The 10,000-nt window shown below is 34.2% G+C and overlaps 3 non-coding genes across 3 annotated transcripts; all 3 read right to left on the bottom strand.

Moving 5' to 3' along the window:
- Window positions 1-2,865: 2,865 nt before the first annotated feature.
- Window positions 2,866-2,938, bottom strand: TRNAV-AAC (transfer RNA valine (anticodon AAC)). The gene has a single exon. It is a non-coding gene; the product is annotated as a tRNA-Val (tRNA).
- Window positions 2,939-6,402: 3,464 nt separating this feature from the next.
- On the bottom strand, window positions 6,403-6,475 carry TRNAR-ACG (transfer RNA arginine (anticodon ACG)). The gene has a single exon. It is a non-coding gene; the product is annotated as a tRNA-Arg (tRNA).
- A 2,877-nt stretch (window positions 6,476-9,352) lies between these two features.
- Window positions 9,353-9,425, bottom strand: TRNAV-AAC (transfer RNA valine (anticodon AAC)). The gene has a single exon. It is a non-coding gene; the product is annotated as a tRNA-Val (tRNA).
- Between the last annotated feature and the right edge of the window lie 575 nt (window positions 9,426-10,000).

Raw genomic sequence — 10,000 nt, 5'->3', positions numbered from 1 at the left:
TCACGGAAGCGAGTATTGCGTAGAATATTTTTAATATCATATCATCAGTGGGAGTTTACACAATAAGAAGAGGCAAGAAGTCAAATTATTACTTTCGTCCCGACATTATACGCTCATCGTCTGGGGCTATACATCTTCCAAAGGCTGACGTCCATTTAATCATTTAATCGTAGTGGCAGTCGATCCTCCTGGTCCTAAGAGTGGATATTCAATTCCTCCATCCTCGCAGTCTCGGGCAGTCAGGGTGCCACCCTCTCTGGCATAGCCCGAAAGAAAGGTAGGCGGTGGACTACACGGCCTGGCATCAGCATTCGGGGCCCTCGGATGCTTTTCCTGCATGCATCCAGTGGTTCACTCCCCGACTGCGGCCCGGTGGGATCACCAACCTGCCTACCCTCCCCCCCGAGTCATTTGTCTCTGCCGATAGGCTTCTCGGAGAGGCAGACCTACACGGACTGCCTCCCAAAGCCACCCATTGATTCCAGGGCTTAAGATCAATGGATATCAGCTACACTAACACAGCGGTCCAAATTACCGTTAAAAATAACCAAAATACTGACTAAAGTAGTCACGGCAGGATAGTGTAGGTGACCAGGTCTCTTTTATTTACTCCTCTAGGCCATCCATGAAGTTAGAGCAGTTGCTTCAAGAATATAATTTAATTTACGACAGCTACTATTGCTGTCATTGTTATTAAAGTGCATTTGCTTATCTTGTCTGTGTATATTTAACTTACTTTTGGGATTATGAAGGAGGAAAATTTTAATATTTCGTATTTACATACCTAATTTACACTATGGCTCCAAACACTGCTAAGTTAAGCTCTTCACAGACTTTAAGTTGCCGACCTTTTGTTTAGCCTAAGACTTAAGGTCTTGATGATGGAGAGGTTATGTATTGGCAGGGGAACTTTCCGTGATGGCAGCTGTAAGCGAGAAGGTAAGCACTAACAGTAACATAAGCAAACCACACTTCATGGTGAGCAATTTTCAAATTGACTGTCTACTACAATATGTATTTTCATAATCACATAGAGCTGTATATTTTGCATGTGCAAAACATTCTGCCAAATGTTTAACTCTTCTTTTAGCAATATATTGCTTAATCTAATGTTTACTGAATTCCATGATTGTTTTGAAGTTCAAAGGCCGAGGAACTTTGTTAAAAACAAAACAAAAACTCACCATATACTGGCATTGCCTCCGAAAAGTGCACAGGTTTCCCTTGACTCCTTTGCATTCAATGTCCGAAGATGCAGCCACTTAAATTTTTTGTTCATGCAGGACCCGGTACCAAGTTCTCCAAATCTAACCAGTTGCGTATTCAGTTTTGTTTCATACTTATTTTCATTTTCGGTATACCAAACAAAATAGACAACCTCACTCGCTGTCTTCTAAAGACTTAGACAAATCAAACATATATATATATATATATATATATATATATATATATATATATATATATATATGTATGTGTAACATATATATACATATATATATATATATATATGTACATTGATATATATATACAGTATATATATATATATATATATATATATATATATATGTATATATATATATATATATATATTTATATATATATATATATATTTATATATGTGTGTGTGTGTGTGTGTGTACATTCATATATATATATATATGTATATATATGTATATATATATATATATATATATATATATATATATGTGTGTGTGTGTGTACATTATATATATATATATATATATATATATATATATATATATATATATATATATATATATATATATATATATATATATATATACACACACACACACGCGCGCATGTTTACATGCTATTCATATTAATGCAATAACTTCACAAAATAAAAAATATCATTTGTGTTCCCTTTAACTGCTGATACCGTTTTACACACACAAACATGTGTATGTGTGTATAACGTTGTCAGTAATGTAAGTAATTCTAATTAGTATAATATTTCCTAATGTGAAATTATTGTATTGGTATGTATAACCCGACAATCTTGTGAATTGGAGATAGCTGACAACTGATACTCCTGATGTCAGGTCAACTGACTCACAGGGTAATTCAAAACTCAACAGCGTCCCTTAGTGATGTGTCATATACCCTGGGATATACTTTGACCCCTCAAAGTTACATATGAATAGTAGCAAAAATCAAGCACTACTTGTTTTACACTTGGGCATCTACGAAAATGGGTTTCCGTGAGAATCTCGTGTGTATTGAATAAAATGAATTGAGAGGTCAACTTGTGCCCTTCAGCAGGTGCAGAAGAGTATGGTATGTATGAAAAGTATTGGTCGAATGTCCTCGTAGATATAATTCGTTTTCAATATTGAAATGGAATGCACACGTACAGAAATCTATCGACCGTGTGACACCTTGCGTAGAAAGCTAGGTTTTCTATAACTCTGTTGGCAGACCTCTTATATTTGAGGATATTTTGAGGCAAGATCACTAGTTCTGCAACTCAAATGCTAGAATTTCGTATATGGGGCGTAATGGACAAGTTCTACTCCCTTTTGAAAGTGCAGTGACGTGTTTTCTGGAAATGTAGTTATTGTAGTCCTTCTAAAATTGAAAGGTATCAAGGGATAGAAACATTCACCTAAAAATCTTAGATAACATCAAAATGCTCTTTCTTGAGCCTAGAGCCTTTCCTAAGAATACCATTGTACATTCCGCTGACCTCGGCAGTCACAAGAGAGTTTCCCACATGCATATTTCTGCAACTGCGCCGCCGATTCGTGGCAATGATTTCGCTGGCGTCGGTTGTAGATTCTTATTGCTCTGGGAGTTCCTCATTCGTAAGAAGGGGAGGATTGGATAATTCTAGAAGAAAAGTGTGCTCACCAGGGCTCGAACCTGGGACCTTCTGTGTGTTAGACAGATGTGATAACCACTACACCATGAGCACGTATTGGTTACTTGCAGAGTAAGTAAACTATATTGACAATGTCTAGAGTGGTAGCCTAATTAGAGGACGATACATCTGAATATTTATACACAATAAGCTAAAATTTCAGGGTAACGGTGTAAGATCAACATTGTGAAATGTGTGTGTGTATTTATTTATGTGTATGTGTGTGTATTTATGTATATGTATGTGTATATACGTATGTGTATGTACGTATATATATACTATATATATACATACATATATATGTGTGTATATATGTATGTGTGTATATATATGTATATATATACATACATACATATATATATATATATGTATATGTCTATATATATATATAATGTGTGTATATATATGTACATATATGTATATATGTATATATGTATATATGTATATATGTATATATATACATATATACATATATACATACATATACGTATTTACATGTATGTGTATCTACGTATGTGTATGTACGTTTATATATATATTATATATACATACACATATATGTGTGTATATATATGTATATATGTAAATATGTATATATGTATTTGTGTGTATATGTATGTATGTATGTATGTATATATACATACAAATACATACATACATATATATATATATATATATATATATATATATATATATATATTTATGTATGTATATGTCTATATGTATATGCATATGTATGTGTAAGTAGATATACTGTATATGTATGTGTATATATAATATGTGTATATATATATAATATGTAATATATATATATACATACATATATATATATATATATATATATATATATATACATATATAATGTGTGTGTATATATATGTACATATATTTATATATGTATATATATACATAAATACACACACACACAAACATACATACATAAATAGATACATACATGAACACAGATACATACTTTCATACATTTACATACACGTACATACATCCATGATTGCATACACTCACATACATATATACACTTACATACATGCATATATACATATATACACTTACATACATGCATATATCCATATATACACTTACATACATACATGAATACAGACACATACTTACATACATTTACATACACGTACATACATCTTCAATTACATACACACAGACACAAACACACACATATATACATATATATATATATATATATATATATATATATATATATATATATATACATATACATATATATATAGTTAGTTATGTATGTATATGTATATGTATATGTATATGTATATGTATATGTATATATATATATATATATATATATATATATATATATATATATATATATAAGGCCTTATCTGCAGCGTCAAAGTCTTGAAATCATTTCACTTCATTGGCACTGTCGGGCGTACGACGGAGAAAGTGTCGTATCGCTTGAACAAAACCAGCTGTCACGCTCACGGAGCGACCCGTTCCTCTGTGGCGCGCCTTTGAAAAACATTTTTTTTCCAGTTATTTGCTTCTTCTGATGAAAAACACTTTTAAGTTCATAAAATACATTTCTTGTTTGCTTTAGTAATTCATATAGGAATGTGAATCATTACTTTTACCTAAGACTTTTCATGAAGTGTATTACATGTTGATGTGATTCCTCTTACATAAAGTTCATAGAAAAATGCAGATATCTTTATCTAGTATGACATATTCATAAGGTAATAGTTTTCAATTATAACTCATACAGGATATAAACAGAGCATTTTAAATTGAGTTACACAGATTGCATCTTTTACTTCGCTCCATCATGATAGCATTGCCTACAGTAGACGTAAATTGGTAATAGAATTATTTGACATTGTCTCCTGTGTGTATTTGTGATTATGTGTGTACTCATGAATGAGTATTTCGTTTTATGTATATACTCCCAAAGGATATTTCAATCTGATTTGACATGTTCGCTATACTACTGGAAGTAAAAAAAAAAAAAAAAACATGTATATGTATACATGCATATGATTCAAAAAAATAAGGAGATACTTTTTTAGCGGCTAGTCCAGATATGAAATCTATACGAGATGCTTTAAAGTTTTGAGAGAATGTCATTTTTATAGGATTTGTGGGAAATTAACTCAGAAACCACAGAATCATTGTATATTTTCAACTAATATATTGACCTAATAACTCTAGAAATATATTTATAATGTTTCAAAATATTTCCTGGGGGTGAAATTTACCTCTTGTTGAGAATCCCTGACTTTAAGGTTTATATTATTTCAACATTAACATATTTGTGGGAAAATCTATAGGAGTTCGTGTACTTTTTGGGTGAATTTTGCAGGAGAGATCTCTCGCCTACATGGGAATTGGTTGAAAATTACATAATTTTCAGTTAAATACCATGTTCACACATATGTTAGAACAAGGCAGGCAGTTGAAAATTACATAATTTTCAGTTAAATACTATGTTCACACATATGTTAGAACAAGGCAGCTCTCGTTGTGAAAGATTTGTGATATGGGCCAAGATCTTGTTAAGGGCATAATAAAGTGCTTAAATTGCTCTCTCTCTCTCTCTCTCTCTCTCTCTCTCTCTCTCTCTCTCTCCCTCCCCTCTCTCTCTCCCTTCCTCCCCTCTCTCTCTCCCTTCCTCCCCTCTCTCTCTTCCTTCCTTCCTTCCTTCCTTCCTTCCTTCCTTCCTTCCTTCCTTCCTTCCTTCCTTCCTTCCTTCCTTCCTTCCTCCCTCCCTCTCTCTTTCTCTCTCTATTCCTCTCCCTCTCCCCCCCCCCCCACCTTCCCTCACTCTCTCAAAGAGTCTACACACACAGCTCTTCGTAAGCTCAAGTCGTTTTGATAGGATGTTATTGATGCTACCGCCGTAGATCGTCCACAGACGGAACTTCGATGAATTAGGATCCTACCAACCCGATCGTCGGAATTTGTCGCATGGCATACGCCTATACGATCGATGTTACTCAGGCAGCAGGTACTTATATGGGCCTATTTCCATTTATTAATCTCTTTTCTCTCTCATACAAACAACCCAAACACATACTTGTCTTTGCATGATTGAATGTAATTTTGTAGAAGTGTGTATATACCTATGTGGTATATCTAAACATGCATGTGTACAAACACCTACAGACACTCTTAAATTGGGTGCACATTTACAAATAGGAAAGTACATCTAAAATAGACTTATGCATCTTTATGATCATGACAGCAAGTGCTTATCACTTATCAACTTATATTTCTTACGTATTCTCTTAATTCTATTGTAAGTGATGAAAATCATAATTCCAAAGAAAGTCTAAGAAACCTCTGGGTCTATTATATCTAGAGGAAAGATTTGAGTATAAAAGAAGGATAAACTAATGACTTTTCTTATATCTGATAGTAGCGTAGTGGAGACCAATGTCTATGCTGGTGGCGAGGCATTTAATCGAGTGGCCTCTCACGCATACTACGAGCGCGGTCGCAAAGGAGTCACTTCAGTGAAAATAGTCGAACGACCTTGCCAGGATTCGAACCTGGAATCTTCTGATCCGTAGTCAGACGCGTTATCCGTTGCGCCACAAGGCCCATATTTAAGGGAAAATTTAACAATTATTTACAACATAATACAAAAAATAATTATTTAGAACAATACAAAAAAAAAAAAAAAAAAAAAAACTATATAGAACGTATGTACATGGCGTCTAATAATCTGTCACGGAAGCGAGTATTGCGTAGAATGTGTTTCATATCATGTGTAGATACATCAGTGGGAGTTTACACAATAAGAAAAGGCAAGAAGTCAAATTATTACTTTCGTCGCGACATTATAAGCTCATCGTCTGGGGCTACAACTTCTTCCAAAGGCTGAGGTCCGTTTAATCATTTAATCGTAGCGGCAGTCGATCCTCCTGGTGCAAAGAGTGGATATTCAATTCCTCCATCCTCGCAGTCTCGGGCAGTCAGGGTGCCACCCTCTCTGGCATAGCCCGAAAGAAAGGTAGGCGGTGGACTACACGGCCTGGCATCAGCATTCGGGGCCCTCGGATGCTTTTCCTGCATGCATCCAGTGGTTCACTCCCCGACTGCGGCCCGGTGGGATCACCAACCTGGCTACCCCCCCCCCCCCCATCCCCCGAGTCATTTGTCTCTGCCGATAGGCTTCTCGGAGAGGCAGACCGACACGGACTGCCTCCCAAAGCCACCCATTGATTCCAGGGCTTAAGATCAATGGATATCAGCTACAGTAACACAGCGGTCGGAAACCTGCGGATCATTCAGAAGCCCCGTGCGGCTCCTGTCCCCCTCTACTTACAAAGTGTCCGAATTACCGTTAAAAATAACCAAAATACTGACTAAAGTAGTCACGGCACCATAGTGTAGGTGACCAGGTCTCTTTTATTTCCTCCTCTAGGTCATCCATGAAGTTAGAGCAGTTGCTTCAAGAATATAATTAAATATTGTTGTAATTGTTATTAAAGTGCATTTGCTTATCTTGTCTGTGTATATTTAACTTCCTTTTGGGATTATGAACGAGGAAAATTTTAATATTTCGTATTTACATACCTAATTTACACTATGGCTCCAAACACTACGAAGTTAAGTTCTTCACAGACTTTAAGTTGCCGACCTTTTGTTTAGCTTAAGACTTAAGGTCTTGATGATGGAGAGGCTATGTACTGGCAGGGGAACTTTCCGTGATGGCAGCTGTAAGCGAGAAGGTAAGCACTAACAGTAACATAAGCAAACCACACTTCATGGTGAGCAATTTTCAAATTGACTGTCTACTACAATATGTATTTTCATAATCACATAGGGCTGTATATTTTGCATCCGCAAAACATTCTGCCAAATGTTTGACTCTTCTTTTAGCAATATATTGCTTAATCTAATGTTTACTGAATTCCATGATTGCTTTGAAGTTCAAAGGCCGAGGAACTTTGTTAAAAACAAAACAAAAACTCACCATATACTGGCATTGCCTCCGAAAAGTGCACAGGTTTCCCCTAACTCCTTTGCATTCAATGTCCGAAGATGCAGCCACTTAAAAGTTTTTGTTCATGCAGGACCCGGTACCAAGTTCTCCAAATCTAACCAGTTGCGTATTCAGTTTTGTTTCATACTTATTTTCATTTTCGGTACACCAAACAAAATAGACAACCTCACTCGCTGTCTTCAAAAGACTTAGACAAATCAAACATATATATATATATATATATGTATATATATATATATGTATATATATATATATATATATATATATATATATATATATATATATATATATATATACACACACACACACACACACACACACGTGCGCATGATATATATATATATATATATATATATATATATATATATATATATATATATATATATATATATATATATATATATATATACACACACACACGTGCGCATGTGTACATGCTATTCATATTAATGTAATAATTTAACAAAATAAAATATATCAATTGTGTTCCCTTTACCTACTGATACCGTTTTACAGACAAACATGTGTATGTGTGTATAACGTTGTCAGTAATTTAAGTAATTCTAATTAGTATAATATTTCCTAATGTGAAATTATTGTATTGGTATGTATAACCCGACAATCTTGTGAATTGGAGATAGCTGACAACTGATACTCCTGATGTCAGGTCAACTGACTCACAGGGTAATTCAAAACTCAACAGCGTCCCTTAGTGATGTGTCATATACCCTGGAATATACTTTGACCCCTCAAAGTTACATATGAATAATAGCAAAAATCAAAACACTACTTGTTTTACACTTGGGCATCTACGAAAATGGGTTTCCGTGAGAATCCCGTGTGTATGTGAATAAAATGAATTGAGAGGTCAACTTGTGCCCTTCAGCAGGTGCAGCAGAGTATGGTATGTATGAAAAGTATTGGTCGAATGTCCTCGTAGATATAATTCGTTTTCAATATTGAAATGGAATGCACACGTACAGAGATCTGTCGATCATGTGACACCTTACGTAGAAAGCTAGGTTTTCTATAACTCTGTTGGCAGACCTCTTATATTTGAGGATATTTTGAGGCAAGATCACTAGTTCTGCAACTCAAATGCTAGAATTTCGTATAGAGGGCGTAATGGACAAGTTCTACTCCTTTTTGAAAGTGCAAAGTGGCGGGTATTCAGGAAGTGTAGCTATTGTAGTCCTTCTAAAATTGAAAGGTATCTAAGGGATAGAAACATTCACCTAAAAATCTTAGATAACATCAAAATGCTCTTTCTTAAGCCTAGAGCCTTTCCTAAGAATACCACTGTACATTCCGCTGACCTCGGCAGTCACAAGAGTTTCCCACATGCATATTTCTGCAACTGCGCCGCCGATCCGTGGCAATGATTTCGCTGGCGTCGGTTGTAGATTCTTACTGCTCTGGGAGTTCCTCATTCGTAAGAAGGGGAGGATTGGATAATTCTAGAAGAAAAGTGTGCTCACCAGGGCTCGAACCTGGGACCTTCTGTGTGTTAGACAGATGTGATAACCACTACACCATGAGCACGTAATGGTTGTATGCAGAGTAAGTAAACTATATTGACAATGTCTAGAAAGATTGCCTAATAAAAGGACGATACATCTGAATATTTATAAACAATAAGCTAAAATTTCAGGGTAACGGTGTAAGATCAACATTGTGAAATGTGTGTGTGTATTTATTTATGTGTATGTGTGTATTTATGTATATGTATGTGTATATACGTATGTGTATGTACGTATATATATACTATATATATATATACATACACATATATGTGTGTATATATGTATGTGTGTATATATATGTATATATATACATACATACATACATATATATATGTATATATATATATATATATATATATATATATATATATATATATATATATATATATATATATATATATATATATATATATATATATATATATAATGTGTGTGTATATATATGTACATATATGTACATATATGTATATATGTATATATGTATATATATACATATATTCATACATATACGTATTTACATGTATGTGTATATACGTATGTGTATGTACGTATATATATATATATATATATATATATATATATATATATATATAT

Source organism: Penaeus japonicus, unplaced genomic scaffold, assembly GCF_977035675.1.
Source record: "Penaeus japonicus unplaced genomic scaffold, GWHDUDI00000001_assembly GWHDUDI00000012, whole genome shotgun sequence".
NCBI classification, from domain to species: domain Eukaryota; kingdom Metazoa; phylum Arthropoda; class Malacostraca; order Decapoda; family Penaeidae; genus Penaeus; species Penaeus japonicus.
The sequence above is the reverse complement of the archived record's forward strand: the minus strand, read 5'-3'. Positions and strand labels throughout refer to the sequence as shown.